The 21295-nt window shown below is 39.0% G+C and overlaps 1 protein-coding gene across 9 annotated transcripts in view; it reads left to right on the top strand.

Annotated features, from left to right (window-relative positions):
* Window positions 1–21295, top strand: part of FGR (FGR proto-oncogene, Src family tyrosine kinase) — a 2305304-nt gene that overhangs the window by 357541 nt on the left and 1926468 nt on the right. For all 9 annotated transcript variants that reach the window (XM_044084628.1, XM_044084601.1, XM_044084584.1 and 6 more), the window contains one exon: window positions 8764–8926. The gene's annotated coding sequence lies outside the window, so the exon portion shown is untranslated. The remainder of the gene's footprint in view (window positions 1–8763; window positions 8927–21295) is intronic.

The following is a 21295-nucleotide window of genomic DNA, read 5'->3' as shown; positions in this document are numbered from 1 at the left end:
TATATAGTTGTAGCTAGGTATGCATCATGTAAGCCATGATATGCAGTTTTTGAGGGACAACATTTCATGTAGTCAAAGTCAACTTTATTGTCATTTAGAACTACACAAGTGTAGCCTAAACAAAATTTTGTGCATCAGCTCAATTCTTGAGATTATAAAGGAAAGTGAAACAATACATAGAAGTAGATAAATAAACATAGCTAACAAATAAAATACTACTCCCAACACAGGCAAGGAAGAGCAGAGACATCTACCAACAGTCATATATGAAAAGAATACCCTCCCCTGAGTTAAATTAACTACCCTATTTAAAGTAATACAAAACACACTACAGATTGAACTATTCCTGATTTATTTGTCTAATATTGCACTTGAGTAGGTTAAATAATACTGACTATGGATATAATAAATAAATGTTGTACTTACTTGGAATATTTGTAAGCATATATTGCAGAAATAAATAAAAATTGACTTATGTATCCAGACCCCTGGGACTAGAGATGAAGTTCAGAAGTCTAGTCACTGTAGGGTAGAAATTGTTATTGAATCTTGTAGTCCTGCAGCGGATGCTGCTCATCTCATGCCCAATTGTCCTGTATTATTTTGGTGGCCTTTTAGATGCTTCTTGCAGAATAAAGATGTCGCATTGATGGAAGACTGGTACCTGTTATCTTCTCTGCAACCCTCACTACTCTTTGTAGTGTCTTCCTTTATGTAACTGTGCAGCTTCCAAACCACATTGTGAATTTGCAGGTGAGGATGCTCACTATTGCACCTCTGTAGAAGGTGGAGAGTATAAGGAGGAAACTTAGCATTTTTTAGCCTTCCTAAAAAGTGAAGGCATTAGTGCACTTTAATGACCCTGACCATGAGAGATCCTCTGATGTGTGAACACCCAGGAATTTTGCACTGTTAATCCTCTTTATAGTCTCACCATTGATCCTGAGTGTGGGGTGGTTTGTTCTCCTTTTCCTGAAGTCGATGATAATTTGTTTGGTCTTGCTTACATTCAGGTCAAGGTTGTTCCCCTTGCACCAATGAAACACAGATGCCACTTCCTCTCTGTACGCCCTTTCATTCTCCTTTGTGATGAGCCCCACAACTGTGGTGTCATCAGCAAACTTGATGGTATGGTTGAACATGTGCTTAGCACAGCAGTCGTGGGTTAGGAGGGTGAATAACAATGGGCTGAGAACAGATCCCTGTGGAACCCCAGTGTTAATTTTGATACATTTTATGTGTTCTTATCTGAATGCACCCTCTGTGGTCTCTCAGTCAGAAAGTCCAGGATCCAGTTACAGAGATGTTTACGATTCCTAATTGTGTCAGTTTTTCTATCAGCTGCATTGGTATCACTGTATTGAATGCAGAGCTGAAGTCTATGAACAGCATCTTCACATAGTTGTCTTTGCCCTCTAAATACTCAAGGAAGATGTGTAGTGCTACTGATATGGCATTAGCTGTGGATTGGTTAGCCCTGTACGCAAACTGCAGAGGATCAAAATCAGGAGGTAGATCTGATGAAAGATGCATTTTGATCAGCCGCTCAAAACATTTCATAACAGTGGATGTCAGAGTGACTGGTCTGTAGTTGTTAGGGCTGAAGGGAATGTTTTCTTAGGTAGTGAGATGATGTTAGTTTCCTTGTAGCATGAGGGTACTTTTGCCATGGCAAGAGAGATGTTAAATATTTCCTTGAGCAGTGTGCATAGTTGATTAGCACAGTCTGTTAACACCTTGCCCAGTATGTTGTCCAGGCCAGCAGACTTCCTGGGGTTCACTCTCCTTAGCTCTCTTCTTACCTCCTCTGTGCCAAGGCTGAGTACTACATCCTTCCCATTAGCGGGTAGCTGTAGTGCCAACCTGTTGTTTCTTTCCTTGACTCTACCAAAGAAGATGTTCAAACTGTCCAGGAATTCAATCCTGTCCTCACACTGTGCTGACCTAATTTTCTCATCAGTGATCTCCTGTATGCCTTGCCACAGTCTCCTTCCATCCTTTACGTCTTCAAAGTTGCTCTGCACCATTCTGCCATACTCCCTCTTATTCTCCTGTATACCCTTGCTCAAATTACCTCTTGCTACACCTTGTCCTCAGCCCTGTAAGCTGGATTTCTCTCCTTCAGAAGCTCATATACCTTCGGGGTGAGCCATGGCTTCTGGTTAGCTCTAATAGTGATACTCTTGGTATTTGTTACCCCATCAACTCAGTTTTACTTTTACTACCTGTTGTTTGTCTTTTCGGCTTTTCCTGGTTAGGGGTCACCACAGCGGAACTCCGGTCTGCTAATGATTGGCAGTAGATTTTTATGGTGCTGAGTTGCCAGCCCGATGCCCAACCTTCAGCGAAGGCACACCCATTCACGCATGTCTTTCGGAGGCCATGCGACCATGGGGAGGACATGCAGACTCCACACAGAAGGCACTCCAGCCAAGAATCGAACAGGAGAACCTCTTGCTGTGAGGCAACAATGCTACCGCTGTACCACTGCAACTTCTTTTACTTTTACTACATGTGTGACTCCTTAATGTTTTATAATGTGGTTGGTAATGTAATACAAGATGACCTTCCCTATCACTTTTGCAGTATTCATTACAAATGTTATATCCTGTTAAGCATAACTGAATGTCCTGCCAGGATACCAAAGCCTTAACTCCTTTCAGGTTCCATACATCACATGCATGTCTTATGTCCAAAGTTATCTAAATGACGCATGAGTGCCTAATCCTCAGAATGCCTTTGCTGCCAGTCCAAATGCCACTTTTACATTTCAGTCTGCAGTAGTACATTGCATGTATACAGCTACCGAGCATTCCAGTCTAAGTGCCCCATTGGGGTGTTTACCTAATTTTGTTAGGCATGATGCTCCTTTGAAAACGTAACAGAAAACCAAACATTTGGCTCCAGTAACTAAGGATTCACACAAAGAGTGGCAGGACGTCACTCGGGGTCTTTTCAAGGGGTTTATGGCTTTGAATCCCTCCCAAGATTATCTGTTCCTTCTTCTGCTTTCTGGACCTCTACTTTTTCTAAGAGATGAAACAAATCCAACAACTACCATGGCAACAATAAGGTGTCCACAAATAACTCAAAATAACACCAAGTAAGAGTGGTGCACAGTATTTAATAAAAAGGTGAGTGTTTTCACAGTTACAAACTGTTTCATCAGACCTACTTACAGTCAACCATCTAAACATTTAAATACCCTAAAAACGTAAAATTTACTCTAAAACATCGTAAGATATAAACAGCTTTGGCAGTGTCATCCAACAATTCATTCTCAGTTTTAGCAAAAACTTTACTTACAAAATTGTAAAAATGATCTGCTATCACAAAGTAGCCCTTCTGATATTGCCATAGAATTAAAATGCACATGATCATTAAAAAAAGTAGGGAAACAGCATAAGTCCATTCAGTGTAGTGGTTCCATGTAATTAAATGTAGTGGGCGTGTCTTCAGACCCAAATCCTGACATCGATTGAACTAATCCATTCAGGTTAATGTTTCAAAAATAATACAAGAACGTTGCTTAAAGAGACAATATGGTAATACTAAAAATATAAAATATATGAATATTGTTCATACAAAGATGTATATATAGCAAAAGCCATGATCACTATATTATTACAAATATCTTAGTAAATAAATCATAAAAAAATGCAACAGTTGTATCTAATGAGGAAGTGGTTGTGCCTTAAGAGTAGGTTTCAAAGAAACCACTCCATTCAACATCTGGTGGATTCATCCCATTTTTTGAACACTGGCCTGCCTTTTCAGGTTCCTCATCCCACTAAGGACCTGAACACAAATGCTTCTAATCATGGTTGGGGAGCCTCTTCTAATGACAATAGAGTGCAGGGAGTTTGGTCTTCCCAGCAACAAGCAGACCATATCAACATAAAAGAAACTGGAGCTTTGATTCTGTCTCTTCATGCTTTTGCACTTCCTTTTGGTTCCAGGTCCTTTAAGAATTTTCATAGACAACATCATGGTTATGTGGTACATAAACAAGTAAGGGAGCGCAAAATCTTACCTTTTTTTCAGGCTAGCTTTTCAGGTATGGAATTTTGCTATCACCCATCAACTGACTCTTCAGGAAGTTTACATTCCCTCAGAGCACAACCTAGTGGCAGACAGTTTGAGCAGGTCCAGGCCAAATGCTCTCAAATGGATGCTTTACAGGGAGGATTTTCTGGATATTGTACATCAGTGGGGTACTAATCAAGTAAATCTTTTTGCCTCACTCTAAACAGACCATTTCCCCGAGTTCTGTTCCAGAGTACTATGTCGTCTGACTTGGAAAGTACGACCCTGCAGCTCTCTCACACACCACTTTATTCCTATTTCATCCTTTATGTCATCTTGTCATCCCCTTTACTTCTGGCCTCTCATTCATCCTACTTCCCTCTTTTCTTTGCACCTCTCTCACAATTCTTTTCCTTTCTAATCCTCTTCCATCTGCATGCCACTCATAGCTTTTCTCTATTTTCTCCTCATAGTATATTTTCTTGCAACCCTTCTTACTTCAGCAAACAAAAGAAAGGCAGGGCACTGCTGTATAATCTTCGTTTAATAAAACACAATAAAATCCAGAGGTTAGCGCTTTCGGGATAACACCCTTCTTCAGACAATTTAAAAGGTTCAAACCACTTATTTAAATATACCACAGTTAATGATACAACATTTGAAATAACCAATCAAGCATTAATAAAAAACACGCCTCCTCTGTAAGGCCGGTTTTAAAGGGACCAAGTCCCTTCTTACTTGCCCCTTCTAATGTCTTCATACCTCTCGATATAATGATGTCCTGCTATTCCTGTAGCATGAGCAGTCTCAGTCATTATGGCTATATCTTATCCATAAAACTCTGCTAAGCATAATTCCATTTATCCATTCATGTTTTGACACTAACTGCTTCTTGAACTAAATGTTGTGGCATATTCTTACATTTATAAGTATTAATGTGTATATATATATATATATATATATATATATATATATATATATATGGGTCTACTTCTGTCATTCGAAATACACTGTTTCAAACAGCAGAAAGCCGAGACCCACTTCAGCGAAAGTGCACTTTCACGGAAATCAGTTAACCAACACACGGTACAGTAGGGATAAGGAAATATCTCAGAGTTAGTATATACTGTATACGTAGCAGGGGTGTGGGCCCCCCTGCAAAAATGTGTTTCACTTTACCGGATACACTTCTGTTACTTAATATACTCCGAAATCGCACTACAGTCTTTTTCCCGGAAGGTGATGTTTCTGTATGCCTAACCCAATCTTCCTCTGTTATCTTAAGTCCTGCACAACATCATGTGAGACAGGCCAAAATCTTGCTGAAGACTCCCTTTTAACCTAGATAGCACTGGTTCTCCCTTCTATTTCATCTGGCTAGGGGTAATCACCACAAGTTACCTCACAGCATGGATCATCTGACACAGGACAAGGAATCTCACATTCACCCTCAGTTACTCACCCTACAATTGACTCTATGGGTGATAGGGTTTTGATTGCATTTAAGTGCAAATTTTCTGGGGGATGCTTTGGGTTTTGCAGGAGGACAAAAAACTCACTACAAAATCCTGTTTAGCTAAAGGGAGGAGATTTTCTATTTTGTGTCACAACCTTTACTTGCAATTTCTTTCTATGGATATTCCTGTGATTCTTTCTTATTTGCGTGAGCTGTTCAGTTCTGGCCTGGCAGACTCATCTGTCAAAGCTCACTTGTCAGCGATTTATGCTTGTCTGCCTTTGAATCCACCCTTTACTTCTAGACTTGAAGTTAACAAATTTTGAAGGGTGTCTTTCATATTAGGCCTCCAAGAAAGCATATTCCTCCTTCTTGGGACCCTGATTTTGTTGCTGAAAAATTGACACTTTTGAGCCTGCAGTCTGTTGTTCTTTGAAGCATTGTAGTATGAAAACAGTGTTGTATCCCTTACTTCTAACAAGAGGGTTTCTGAACTTCAGGCAGTCATGGCAGTTCCACCTTTTTTTTTCAGAGAAAAGGAATTTCTCTTCATGCCAGTCCTTTTCTAACATCCAAGGTTGTTAATGATTTCTCTTTCAATCAAAGTCAACAACAACCCAAACTTTTAAAAAACAAAAAAAAAAAAAAAAAAAACAGAGAAATGAACACCTGTAAAATCACAGAGACACCTCTAATGATCTAAGCGCTTTCATCAGTACTTTTTATCTGATTTTTTCAGAGATACAAAGAATAAAATGACACCGTCCTTAAATAATCACAGAGAATCACATGCTGTCTAACCAAATTAACCAATCAGTATCAATCAATTAAAAATTGTATAGCAAATGCATTATAACAACAATGCCATATGATAGGCCCTTGTTAAAAATAACTTAAAAACTAAACATTTCACATCACTAATTCTGCTTTCACTCTCAAAACACTGCTGATGGAAATTGTTTCATTCAGTCCTGGGGGAAAACTGGCATTACATCTTAGTTGCCACTTCAGTTCTTTGTATTCAAGGTACAAGTCAACTGGACCTCCCCTGGGTCCTAAGTCAGCCTTATCGATAGCTGTAAACTTGAAACTATGTGAGGGGAATTTCTTAATATGCTAGGCCAAGGCGTTTTTTTTTTCATCACCCTTCTGTATATCATAAAGATGTTGGTATATCCTCTTACTAAGTTTCTTTTTGGTTTTCCTAATATAGAACCTGTCGCATTGTTGACACCTAGACATGTAAACCACACCCACACTGTAACAATAACATTTTTGGCAAGCTTAATTACTCCCCAATTCTTATTGTAAGCCTCGGTCCCTTCCAGTATGTAACTGCACTTGGGAAGACTGGCCACATTTTTTCATGGTTACATTAGTTTCCCTGACTATAGCCCTTTCCAACAATTAGTTAAAGGATAAATCCCTCTTGTATACAATAGTCGGCCTTACTCCTAATTTTTTAATCAATTCGGGTTGAATCTTAAAGATGTTCCAATTGTGACTAATGATATTTTTTATATGCTCAAAATAAAGAGTGTAAGGCAAAATCAATGCTTTTTCAAAGTCCCTATTCTCCGACAGGACTACCAAATTGCCATTATTGACCACTAAACTATTGTCAAAGCCCCCAATAGGGGGACAAATAGCCCTTCTTGTCTTTTCTTTTTGACCTCATCAAAAATATTCCTGAGAAAGGGAGATGGATACCCTCTTTTCTCCAACATCCCCCTTAATATAGAACATTCATTCATAAACATATTGTCATCATTCGCAATACAAGCTAATCTCACCAATTGCCCCTTAACCAATTACTTTTTTTTGATGAAGGGGGTGGCAGCTATCAAAGTGAAGCAGCAAGTTGGAATATGTGGGTTTCTGATAAATGGAGGATCTAAATCTCCCTTGGACCCTGTCCTTGAAAATAGTGACATCTAAATAATGGACTGTCTCTTCTCCCACTTCCATAGTGAACTTCAAAACGTTTGTACTTGAATTAATGTACAGAAAGAACTGCTTGAGTCTTTCTTTACTGTCAGTCCAAATAATAATGATGTCATCTAAAAAATGACCATACAGGAACCGACTTCTCATAAAATCCGATTTAAACACTGTCGAATTCTCCCACTGTGCCAACACCATATAGGCAAAGGCCAGGGCACAGTCTGCTCCCATGGCCACCCCCTTGTTTTGTCAAAAAGGCTGTTTTTCAAAAGACAAGTATTGTAGACATTTTAAGTAAAACAAACTGAGACAAACTTTTGTAGGTGAATAACTGTGAACTAGGAAGGGGTCAGGTAGAAATAAGCTATTTTAAGAGTAGATAGTATTGCAAACTTTGCTTTAATAATTTTAGACCAGGAATGACCCATTATAGAGTACAACATTCCTTTTGGAATGTACCTCACAAGACATCTGCAGCAGCTGGAAAGGCCACAGAAGTACCTCACAAAGAGGATTACTGGCCTCAAACAAATGCCCTACACTGATCATCTCAAAAAACTCCAGCTTTACTCCATAGCACATCGCTTACTCCGAGGTGATCTCTGCCTAACATACAAAGCTATGTCAAACCCAGAGCTGTTGGACATGCTACACCTAAAGAAATCCCAATCCCTCCAAGCTACACGCTCTAGGGACCTAAACCTTGTCACCACAATAAACAGGACATGCTGGAGGGATAGATTCCTTTCCCAGAGACTTCCCATACTTTGGAACAGGCTACCCATCTATGTCAAGCAAAGTTCTTCATTAGCACTCTTCAAGAAAAATCTTGATGAGTGGATGGGAAATAGGAAATACACCCCGGGGAATCACTTCTGTGTCTCTGCTCGACAGTGGCACAGGAAAATAACTTTCTTGTGTGGCGTAAGCCAGGGAACCTTGTTGGTTTGGCTTATGTAGGCCCTTGGGCCGATAGCCTAGTACCTACCTAAGAACCTATGGGCAGAGTGATAATTTGTCTGTAATAAATACTTGGAAATATGTCAAGTACAGTAAATCAGTTGAACAAAAAGCACAGTGTAATGATTTTAAGATATTTGGTATGTGCGGTTGCAAATTTACTTTAATAATTTTGACCAGGATGATTTTCTGTAATAATTACTTGGGAATATGACAGATATGGTATAGTCATCAAATCAAAACCCAGTGTAATAATTTTAAGTTGTTTGATATGTGGGGAAATTGGGCATTTGAGAGAAAAATGCTAAAACTATTTTTACTTTATGTAATCAGGAAAGCTGCACTTTTGAAATGTATTTGTCAAATTTTCTTTCAAGGAACAATAACAAAGAAAAGCAACAAATGCGTATGCAAAGAAAGCAGGAAGAAAATAAATATTAAAAAGAAGATAAAGATTAAAAAGAAGATAAAGATTAAAAAGAAGAGGTACATCAGAAACAGAACACTCTAGAAATGGAAATGCAGAGAAAGCTGAATGAGGTAAGTGTGAATAGTGAAACTGAATTAGTTAATAAAGAGGCAAAGCTGAATGTATTTTTATTTAATTTATTTATACGCATATGCTGACTAAGATTGTCCAAATAAGTAATACCTATTTTCAGAGAAATCTATGGGAGAAAAGCTTCAGAAACAAGCATTAGAAAAATGTCGATATGATAAACATTATGCTCAGTTATAAATTGGCTAATGAACATATCACAATTTAGTGTACAATGAAAAACTATGAATAATAAACAGTAGGTACAAGTATGGAAAGATTATGCAAAGAGGACATGACTCTAATTATTTTGGCACACAAGTTGCAGTTGATAACATCAGAAGTACAAGAGAAATAGGTAATGTACATACTCAGGTCAGAAAAAAAGTCTGCATCAATAACTGTTTGTGTAACTCACACTTTTTTTTATATTATGAGAAAACTTGTACTTACTTCATCACAAGAGTTAAGTTTTGTACCTGTGGTTAAAAATAATAGCTGCAAAAGTGTCATTTTCATGTAATTCTACAATCAACTGTTCAGTTAATGTCAAGACAGTCACTCAAAGAGTTTTTGAATGTATTCTTGGAAGAAAGTTTACGCAGTGGAAATAGATGTTTGTTCTATAGTATGCTGCCATTGACATAGAAGACCTAATCACCAAATCTATAAAACAATGTATGCACAGACACAATCAATCTATATGTCATCCCATGATATGAGCAAATCAAAGGTGGTTAGGTTCATAGGTTCATAGGTAGGTACTAGGCTATCTGACCGCAGGTATTTATAAGCCTAGCCAGAATAGGAGAGTTTAGTAGTTGAAGAGTGAATTTCAATTGAATTAAAGCCATTGCAAATTGCAAAGTTAAGAAAAGTGATGTTTCCTAGCATGATGACTGCTACAATTCTAGCTGTCATTTCATACTATTCCTCTAGTTTGCAAAAGAGGAGAAATCATAGGTTACTGAATATATGCCTAGAACAGAGAAAAATGGAGGGAGGAACCTTCATATTTCAAAAATGAGATCTGGGGTAAGAATGATTTTATCTGTATAAAAAATATGAATTTCTGATACGCCTGAGTTAAAACTGGCCATACATACTTACCAAACTTGAGATAATTATCAGTAACAGTGCAAGTAGTGTGTGGAATTAACTACTTCAGTCTTGGGATGATCAAAAGAATACATGGACAGGTTTTGTGTTTTGAAAATTGTGCTCTTACTCTTGGGACCCTTGCAAATAAAGAACATGGTTTTGTTTTTCTTGTGCTGACATATAGTCCAGAAAAAAACTTAGACAAGATTGTATTGAGTTTTGCGTACTGTGCAGGTAAGAGTTGATGGCAGAAGCAGTGCTATCTCTGAAGATGGTTTTGAAAGTCATTAACATAGTGAATCATTTTCACACTACCATAGTGCCATCCCATTAATGAATACACAGAGAAGAATAAGAACTCAAACACTGAGCCTTATGGAACACCAAGGGTCATTGTCTGTTCGGGTTCAAGGGGAAGGTTACAACATCATGTGTGACAGAGTCCACCTTACCTTTTAATATTCTGAGTGAGCCATCTGTAGTTACTAAGAAAGAGTCCATATAATCAGATTTAAAAGGCAGCTATGGAGGATGATCTGACAAGCTTGTTGCAGTTTTGATGCGTGATACTCAGTGTCATCATAAAAAGTTTTGTCTTTGCTGTGACTATGCCTAAAGCCTTTTTTGTGAGCTATATGTGAAATTCCTATTAAAAAAGGTTCTAGACAAGCTGTGTACATATGTATCTATATATTTCTACTATTTCTAATAAGCTGATAATTGCTGAAAGCAGTTAAGGTGTCTCCTCTATTTAAATGTATCATATGGGTCGGGCACCCTGCTTTCTTTGATCAAGTCGTTAATTACTACTGTTACAATGTAGGCTAGAAACTAAGAAAGCACAGACCTCAAGTGATTGTTATCTGTATGAAATAAAGACTGTATGAACTTCATTGGACTTTTACTATCTGTCTGGAAATATTTGTAGGATTTTATTTAAAATCTCTTGATAGACATGTGTTACAACATGCTAGGCTACTGAAATGTCCAGGATCAAATTTCTTCATATTTTTGATCAGTAGAATCATTGTGTTTTTATAGACCCTTTTAAAGCACTGTAAATAAAATTAGGAAGATGATAGCTGGAAATATTAACCGACATGCCAATATCTAAGATATGATTAAGAACAGATATACTGAGTACAATGAAATCTCATGACCAGAGACTTTATTGATCCTTGGAGTAAGATAAGTTGTGAAAGACCAAAAATCTGTAGTGCTGTATGATTGTACTCATTCTTTCACAAATTCAGATTGATATTTGGATAACCATAATATAATTTGCTCAGATTTCAGTTTGGATTAAAGCCAGTGCAGATTGTCTTCAACAACTGAAGCACAAGACTCCAAGGTAACATGAACACAGGCAATAGAGTAAGATGACATAATGTCATTTTAACTAGAATAAGAATTTACTCTCTTGTACACAGTAGGGGAGCCGCATTTCACTTAGTGTGTAAATGAGGTTGGAGTGATGAAAAATCATGATAATGCCAGTTTATTTATATCTGCTATCCCGATAGCAGGATGCTTTATTTCAGTGGAGCAGTTTCTGAGTTTGCAATGTCTTACATACGCCAGGTGTCTGATACATTCATAATGGCAAGAAGGTAAAGTGCAACCCAACTGTTCAACACTTGTATTATCATTTTTTATTTATCTTTTTTTTTATTTTTTACTGTTTTATGCATTATGTGCCAGTTTAAGATGTCTAGAGTTTTTTTCTAATTTTTTCTGCCATCTCATCCCAACAATTATTGAACCCTTATAAGTCCATTTGTTCCCTTGGCATATGCGTAATCTGAGGACATAGAGACGGAGATAAAAAACTATGAGAGGGGTAAAAGCCATCATTCATTGATTGTCAGGAGGTGTTTTCTTGGCTCTTTGCTCTGACAGTTACTTTCTCAGTCAGACCTATAGTATCAGCTTGGTGCTGAGTTTATGCTTCTATGTATGTATCAAAATATGGCTACATAACTATGAGTACATTGCTGTCCATATACTGCATGCTTTTTATCTGGCCTGTGTCAGTAGTGCAGCAGGCTTGGGCTTCATCCATCTACACTTCAGAACTGGTGACATATGCAAAATGTGACTAGCTGTTGTTTGTAGGTAAAAATAGTATTACTGGTAAATGAAGTATTGTTGAGAGGAGAGTCTTCAAGGAGCAGAATTAGTGATGAAAAGGATGCAAAACCATATGAGCATTATGTAGGTCTTGCCTACCCAGAAACAAGTTGTAGTTTACTTCTCCTTTGTGCGCATGTTGATGTCATGGCAGTAATGCTCAGAGAAGAATAAGAATAGGTAATAAGAGAAAGCATACCTCTCAACCTGGAATCATAAAAAATCTCGACAAAGGCCCATAACAAATAGGTACAACTGGCTAAAAATATGTATGCTGATTAACATACAATTTGTATACATAATTATGTAACCCTGCCCACTCCAGTGGAATTGTGGGATAACAAGTTTTAAATGCAAAGTGAAGAACAGACAAAATATCATTGGTTATTTTCAGCTCATATTTTTGCTCTGTTCCTCATAAAATTTATGGTTTTTTGGCAAATCACTGAGGACTGAAGTCACTAAATAATTATATCCATTTGAGTTTCAGATTTCATATCCCTCATAAAATGCATGCTAACACAAATCATGTTACCCTAACAACTTTCTAAGTTTATTTGAGCAATATTTAAACCCTATTCCTATCTGTGGGCCTTCATCCCCTAAATATTTTAGGCTTTGCCCATATTTCTTGCTGTAAGAGGTTGAGAGGTATGCCCATTTGTTCCACATTATGAAAGGTAGTGTTATTCATTTTGTAGATGGATGGTTGAGCGCTATGCCATAAATTCAGGCATTGCATGGAATAACTGTAAATTTAAAACCTCATTCCTCTCTAAAAATAATTTAATTCTAGCGAAGTAGAATGCTATAACACCAAAGTCAGTAATGCAGAAAAAAAAATCATTCTAAAAGGGGGAAATGAATGAATGCATGTAACAAGCCATCATCAACGTGGTGCATGTTTTATTAATACAAACATGGAGGCTGCAATGTGATAGGCTGGCGGGCTCCTGATTCTTGCAGAATCATATGCCTCATAAGGCATATGGTATGTTTAGCTATTAAAAAAAAACACGGTAAAAACATTTGCATTATCCTGCGTAAAGAATGTGAACCCTGAAATAAAAGAAAACCATCATCGAAAACAAATATTGTAGTTTGTGATGTGTTGCCCTATAAACAAGTGTGCAAAAATAAGTGCGAGTGCCTAGCAGTTAAGGATTGCTTTGTTACACAGATGTGTTGTTGGCATCACTGACTTAACTGCTGCTGATTGCCTCTGAAAAAATAAAGAAAAACTGCCACTTATAATTGTTCTCTTGGAATTAAATAGCGTGGTGAATATCACAAGCAATGAAGAAGGTGCAATATCTTTCTAAAGCACTCTTAGTTTCCAAAATGATGAAGCCAAGAAAGTGGGTATATGAATATGCTAATAGTAAAAGGATTGAAAAATCACCATCTCATAACTCTGTATCTGCTGTGCTGCGATGTTTAAACACAGTGCAATCAGTCCCGGATTTGAATATGAATGTTAAAACACTTCCTTCATTCCTCTCTCTTTCTCTTATTCCATATGTAAGTTAGTCGTCATCGGTGTAAAACAAGTAATAGAGACAGAAAAGAGAACTTTTCTCTGTAACAAGTTTACATCAGTCTACTAATGAATATATACTCCTATCATAAACAATGCATTATTTATACTTTGGCAACGATATACAGTTTACCACCCAAACAGCAGGCTTGTTATTAATGATGTGTACACTGTAATGCTAGTATATTTTAGGGTTGTGGTCAGTTATCTAATTTCTGAAATTTTCTTAATTCATTTGATTTGGGTTTTAACAGAACAGGTAATTCTACTGGAATGGGCCACACTCCAACTAGTGCTCATTTTTTCCCTTCTAAAGTGGAGCTGTCAGAGGGGTTTAGTTGTTTGAATTGTTTAGGTATCATATTAAAAAGTGTGAGTTACAGTCCTAGACCCTTCATCAGTTAGCTTAGTTTTAGAGAAAGAAAACAAAAAGCAGTGTGGCTATGAACACTAGTAATATTCAGACATAGCTATTACCTGTCTCATTCTCTGTATAAAAATATGTATGCACATCATTAGGGTTTATAGCCACTGTAACTGCACTTAATATGATAAATTTAAAGAAATAGTCTAAAATTAACAAGGATACGACTTACTAAGGGAAACATTGCCACATAAAAACATGCACCATTACCCATTAGCAGTCATTTAACATTGATAAAGACTCAAGGCAATCAACCATAATGCCTGTAGTGGCAAACCCAAGCGAAGTTACAAAACAAAAGTTGAGTGTACGAACTGCTGGCAGAAAGAATGCAGAAGCTAACTTAAAATATTAAAACAGCTCATCCTCCTCTTCACTCACTAATCACTGTGTGCTGCTTCCCGCTACTGTACTGCCTACCCGTCCCCTAGTCTAAATCCACCACACAGCATGAATGTTCAATGTACAAATGTACATAAAAGATAAATAGGCACAGTTGGAGCCTTCAGCTGAATTCCGACAGGCTGTCAGTCTGCCTCACAAAGATGACATCATCACAAACGCCCAGTGCATGATGACATAAGCAACATCTTCTACTAAAAAAAAAATGCGAAAAAAATCCCTGGGAATTGAAGGGGCCACTCAGGAATTCGTGGCACCCCATTATTTTGCTGTCAAAATTGGTAAATACTGAGGAATTTGGTATGATTGAGAGGTAAGGCAGAAAGAAGGATGGCTTTATAGTTGCAATGAGAAACTAGTCAGGTGAATAGCATAGTGGAAAAAAGCGTAAACTTGAAAGATTGTGGGTATGAGTAATAGGTATAAAATTTTATATAAGATTGTAAAAAAAGAAAAAACATATTGAAAGTGCTAGTTTTATGAGAAAGAAAATGAAGAAAAACAGATTCAAGTGGAAATTGTAGAAATGAAAGTACCACCTAAACAATGAAATTTCTCCTGGTAGGAGTAAATAATTAGATCCAGCATTACTATATGCAAAGCTCTATGAAAAGGATGTGGATAATTTGGCAGGTGTCACATGCCTTATTACATTTCAGGATACAGAAAAAACTTGTCACCAACCAACAAGACTTCCAAAAATATATAAAAATATCAACATGAAAGAACTCAGAAGTAATCCAAACTGTATAAAAAACGATGTATAAAAACTTTAATACAGCAAAGGTTTTGAGACAACTCTTCCTCAATGCTTTCAGCAATTCTAAAAATTCAATCACCCTTATGTACATTATAAATAAAATTGAACCAATCCAACACAGCCATAATAAACTGGTTAATAAGCTTAATTAAACATAATCATTAAACAACTTCATTACATATAAAGAGATCTCTTCTTTAAAACAGGTTTTATACTCACTGTTTCATTCAATCCTAGATAAGCATCTGCATGAAAATAATTAATCCAGTTATACTCTATCCATTACAACATCTCTTCCTCTAAGGATTTTAACTGTTTTAATCACTCTAAATTCAAAACTATCGCCCGGATTCACTAATCTTCTGTGCAGGACAAGCTTAGTCTTGCATGGAAGTGCCTGTTTAGGAGCAGGACAACAGCGTGCCATGAATATTAATGAAGGCGTGCTGCCCGACCTCCTAGGCTCACATGGAGCGTGTACAAGTGCAGGGGGCATGTCTGAGAGCAGAGCTCTCAGAATAAACATGCCCCTGCAATGTAGAACAGCACAAAGTGGAAATAAATGACCAAGACCACTCATAGGTATCTGCATATCCCCACCAACAGTCCCCCATTTGTGCAACAGCAACATGACATAAAAATCAAAAGAAGAAACCCCTTTATTTTTTTTTTAAATCTGAGTACAGCTAACCGTAGGTGCATGGGTGTGCCCATTGCTTAGCTACGGTTAAAGCAGCTTAAAAGGCTGAAGAGGCTAACAAGGAAGATATATGCAAATGAAGGAGCACAGCAATAGTGTAGTGGGCAGAGCATTCGCCTAATGAGCAGGCATTCCCAGTTCGTGTACCACTGCAGCACAGTCTATTTTCATAGGTTCATAGGCAGGTACTAGGCTATTGGCCCTAGGGCCTATATAAGCCTAGCCAAAAAGGTACCCTGGCTTTCACCACCCAAGAAAATTATTTTCATGTGCCCATGTCGAGCAGCACCACAGAACTGATCCCTGGGATGAATTTCCTATTTCCCATCCAATCATCCAGATTTTTTTTTGAAGGGTGCTAATAAGGAGCTCTGTTTGACATAGATAGGTAGTCCGTTCCAGAGTATCGGAAGTCTCTGGGACAGGAATCTATCCCTTCAGCATGTTCTGTTTATTGTTGTGACAAGATTTAGGTCCCTACAGCATGTAGCTCAGAGGGATTGGGATTTCTTAAAGTGGAGCATGTCCAACAGCTCTGGGTTTGACATAGCTTTGTATGTTAGGCAGAGATCACCTCTGAGCAGGTGATATGCAACGGAGTAAAGCTGGGTTTTTTTGAGACGGTCTGCGTAGGGCATCTGTTTGAGGCCAGTAATCCTCTTTGTGAGGTATTTCTGTGACCTTTCCAGTTGTTGTAGATGTCTGGTGAGGTACATACCAAAAGGGGCACTGTACTCTATAATGGGTCCAATGAGTGATGAGTAGAAGGGAACAATGACCTCTTCTTTTCTGGATGAGAAACCTTTTGTGATAAGGTGTGCCACATAGAAGGATTTCCTGACCACTGTGGCGATGTGATTGTCAAAGGAGAGACTACTGTCCACCTGTGTCCCAAGGTCTCTTATCACACTGTCAGTGTTAAGTAGACTGCCACATATGTGGTAATTCATGGGTACAGAGTTTTTACCAAAGGGGATGACAATACACTTTTTGGCATTGAGCTTCAGGCCCTGGCTTTGACACCAGGCATCTGTCTCAGTGAGGCCCTTTTGTAGTATGTCCACATCATTAGGAGTTTCGATTATGGCTCCTAGTTTGCAGTCATCTGCAAACTTCTTTAGCCAAAGACCTTTTGTGTTAGCCTGTACTTCAGAGAGTTAGATACCAAACAGGAGAGGACCCTGGACTGAACCCTGTAGTACTCCACTTGTCACTGGTCTGAAGTCAGATTTGGAGTCTGCTACTTTCACAGTGTGGGTTCTGTCCATGAGCCATTTGGCAACCCATCTTGTGACATAAGGATTTATACCTAGTTTAGTGAGCTTATCTATAATTCCAGAGTGGGGGATGGTGTGGAAAGCCTTGGCAAGATCTAGATAGGCTGTGTGAAGCACCTTACCCTCATCTATGGCTTTGGTGACTGCTTCAAAGAAGTCAATCAGGTTTAGGAGACATGATCTGCGTTTTACAAACCCGAACTGGGTGGGGTCCAGAGGTTGGAGATTATCAGTGTCTTTGTTTATGAGTTCCATGATGATACATTCCATGGCCTTGCAGACCAGGCTCATCAGGCTAATAGGGTGGTAGTTCCCGGGGTCTGTCATGGCTCCCCTTTGTGGAGTGGGATAACTGTCGCTGTGCGCCATTCATTGGGCACAAAGCCTGAGGTGAGGCTATGATTGAACATGATACTTAGATGGGGTGCCCGTTCATTAGTTCATGTAGAATGCAGGCTGGGATATTGTCAGGTCCCATGGATGCTCTCTTCTTGGCTTTGGAGAGTGTGTTTTTTACCTGTGCAGCCGTGATTACAGGAACTTTGCATTCTTCCGGTATAGAGATGGGCCCTCTAGGGGGTGAGAGGGGGATAAAGTTAGCACTGCACCTGTCTGCCAAGATGTTCTTAATATGAGTTGGTTCTATATATTTAGTGCCATTGTGCTGTAACTCAAAGCCGATCTGGGTGTTGCCATTGAGATTCTTGATACAGCTATAGAATGCTTTGTGGTTGTCTTTAGAGTCAGTGTCAATTTTGTTTTCATAACTAGCTTTGGAGGATTTTATAATGGGTCTCAGCTTCTTACTGAGGTTGACCAGGGAGTTCCTCCAGTCATGGGATTTTTCTCTTTTTTGCAACAGTTTCTTTCTTCTGTTGTAGAGTTTGTTTATGGCAGAGGACTACCAGATTGGCTTCCTTTTTTTGGAGGATATCATCTTGGTTCTGTTAGGGATAGCACGATCCATGCACTTGTGTAAGTGCTTATAAAGTGCATTTGTGTAGGATACAGCAGTCATACCTCTATTGTCCATCTGCATGGGTGTCATGAAGTTTGCCACTTCTGTCTTAAGAAGTGTGAAGTTGGCTTTGGAGAAGTTTTTTATGGTGGTTTCCCTGATGGGGGAGGGAGTGGGATGTGGATGTCTAGGGTGATTAGCTTGTGGTCAGATCTGACCAACGAGGAATTGACCTCTGGTGTGGAAAACCGGTCACCCATGTTGGTAATGACCAGGTCTAGGATATTGATGCCCCTGGTGGGGGTGTGAATAAGTTGATCCAAGGCATTGGAATTAATGAATTCCAGAAAACATTGAGCAGAAGAGTTGGTACATGAGTGGTTTTCCCAGTTAATGGTGAGGTAGTTGTACCCTAATATTTTACATGGCAAAGCATGGTATAACCAATATTTTTATTGCAAAACCCACTAAATAACATATATTTATGAACTGGAGTACTGCAGGAAATGCACATGTGAAGAGTCAGTGTCATAATGAATAAGGCAGTAGTAAGCAGGTGTAAGCACAGATAAGCTGTAGTAAGCATATGTAAGCACTCATAAGCATGTTTAAGTGTGTTTGCGCAGGGGTAAGCATTGCCTACACAGATTAAGCAAAGTAGAAGCTAAATGAGTGTAAGAAACTGTAACCGGAAGTTAGCAGTGCTTACCTCTGTGCAAACCCACGCAAATCCGCTTATCAACTGCTTTAAAGTGCCTTAATCACTCTGTATCCAATGGGCCTTTGTCTGCCCAGCAACAAAATAAACAGCCATGCCATGCAGGTTCCAAACCCAGGACCTTATACACCACAGTCCCATTAGCTATCCACCAAGCCATCACAGAAGTACAGAAGAATGAGGTAGTAGTAAACATGTCCTCACCATAGTATGACCAAACTGAACCTGTGAAAGGCATCAGTATACAGTCATATGTGCCATAACTGACTACATAACATAAATATGTGAACTGGAGTATAGCAGTAAGCCCAGAAGTGAGGTGTACTTGTAATAGAGTGTCAAAGTCCCTAATAAAACACAAGGAGCCCACAGACTGTATGTACACATCAATCAGGGATACTAGGCATACATATAATGTGTAATGAATAATAACACAATGCCAAAAAGGCATTATAATGAATGTCTACTGTAGGCAACACCAAGAATTACACAGACCAGCTTAGGAGGTGTGAGCAATGTGTACACCAGCTAACTCTTTGTGCCCAGTGGTATACCCCTTTAAACAATGCCAGCCTTAGGTAAGCAGGTTTGCCCATAGCTTAGCATTTTCAAAACTGGCCAATCATGGAAAAGTGTGGGAAATCGGCCCTACTTAAACCCAAGAAGCGGGAATACAGCTCATAACTGGTTGTAGCTTCCCCTTGCAGGCACTATGGCAGTAAGGGGAGAAGGAGTGCACTTCTGGGTGCAGCACTGGTGCATCCAGGAGTCCAAGGTCATGGCTAGACTCCTAGTTAAAGACCATGCACAGAGACTGCTGCAGGGCCAGTACCAGGGCTCTCAGTATAAGGTGGAGGCCAGGGACCGTCTTGCCCGCGACCTCACCAGTGCCACTGGCATACCCCAAACCGGTGAGCAGGTCAGGCACCACTATGCAAACCTGAAGTGGTGTAAGGGGGACCTCTTGGAGGAGTGGCAACAAGAGGCTAGAGCATCAGGGGATGGCCCAGCTGTCTGTAAGTATCAGTCCACTACCTGTTTAATAATTGCCAACTCAGGTATATCATGGATAGGTATGGCTAAATATTCCTCTTATGTCCCCCACAGCTGCAATGGAGCAGGCCGCAAACCAGGAGGCCCACATCTGCCACCTGGCATGGTTGCGACATGAGTCAAGTTAGTAATACTCATGCTTTTACTGTCATAGGAAATAAAAATAAAAGTAGTAGTAAACTAATTGCTAGTATAAAACCTGCATTTTTTTAAGGCAAGTACTTCATACACTAGAGAATATGGCAGGAAGAGTCTCATATTGATAGTATGGCAATAAAAGTGTAATACCCTGACAAAGCAGGTCTAACTACTGGACTGTATGTGTATATGCTGGTATCATATGGTAATGTAGATTTGCAATCATGTAACAGTACTGTAGTATTAAGCACTGTTACCCACACCACACACCATAATGTGAATGTGTAGGAATGCCTATATATGACAGAGGCCATTTAGTACAACTGAGAGACACATAGACAGTAAACAGGGGAAAAGCAAACAATGAAACCCGAATAGCACATGCAACTGAGATGTGAACTGTTGTTTTATAAGCACATACAGTCACAGTTTGAATCTTGCCAGTGGTAGTAGTCTGCATACAGAATTATACACCACAACTGTACAGATATGTCCAGACTGTCTATTAAAGTGGCCCATATCTAATGCCTGTCAACCTGTCCCCCTGGGAAATCAGTGGGATGATCCCAGACATATAGGCAGCAAACAGGAAATAAAACTGATTGACAGATATCTGTGACAACAAACCTGGCACACTATCAACTCCCCAATACCTTATGTGACTAAGAAGCCACGTATGTCCCATTTAAACCCCAACTTGTTAAGTTGTGGTCAGAGTGTGTACAGTAACACAATGAGATGTATGTGCATAATACTAATGTGTAATCTGAAACCTTGTGTGGCAACAGTCAGGTAGTGCTAACAAACATTGCTCCCACAGGTACGTTGGTTATGAACACTGTGCTGTGAAATACAGACCAATATAACCTGCACTGGTACTGTCCACCCAGGTACTGTAGGAGATTGTGAGTGTTGCAGTTTCTCTGAATAATAAAGTATCACTGGTCACTGTCGCCCACACTGTGCCAAATAATATAACTGTGTAGGAAAGCATGTATATGTGTGTGACAGGTCACTAAAGGTGGAAGAGGGCAATACTCTAGATATGTCCAAGCATGCCAGCATGTGGTCAACAAATGGCCAGAGTCTGTGCAGAAAGTTGGATCGCATAGTGCAAAACATCAACCCGGAATCCGGCCGTATGTGTACAAACAGTTAGTCAGTGTTAACAAA

Source organism: Protopterus annectens, chromosome 1.part1 (assembly GCF_019279795.1).
Source record: "Protopterus annectens isolate FY-2018-M chromosome 1.part1, PAN1.0, whole genome shotgun sequence".
Taxonomy (NCBI): domain Eukaryota; kingdom Metazoa; phylum Chordata; order Ceratodontiformes; family Protopteridae; genus Protopterus; species Protopterus annectens.
The sequence above is the reverse complement of the archived record's forward strand: the minus strand, read 5'-3'. Positions and strand labels throughout refer to the sequence as shown.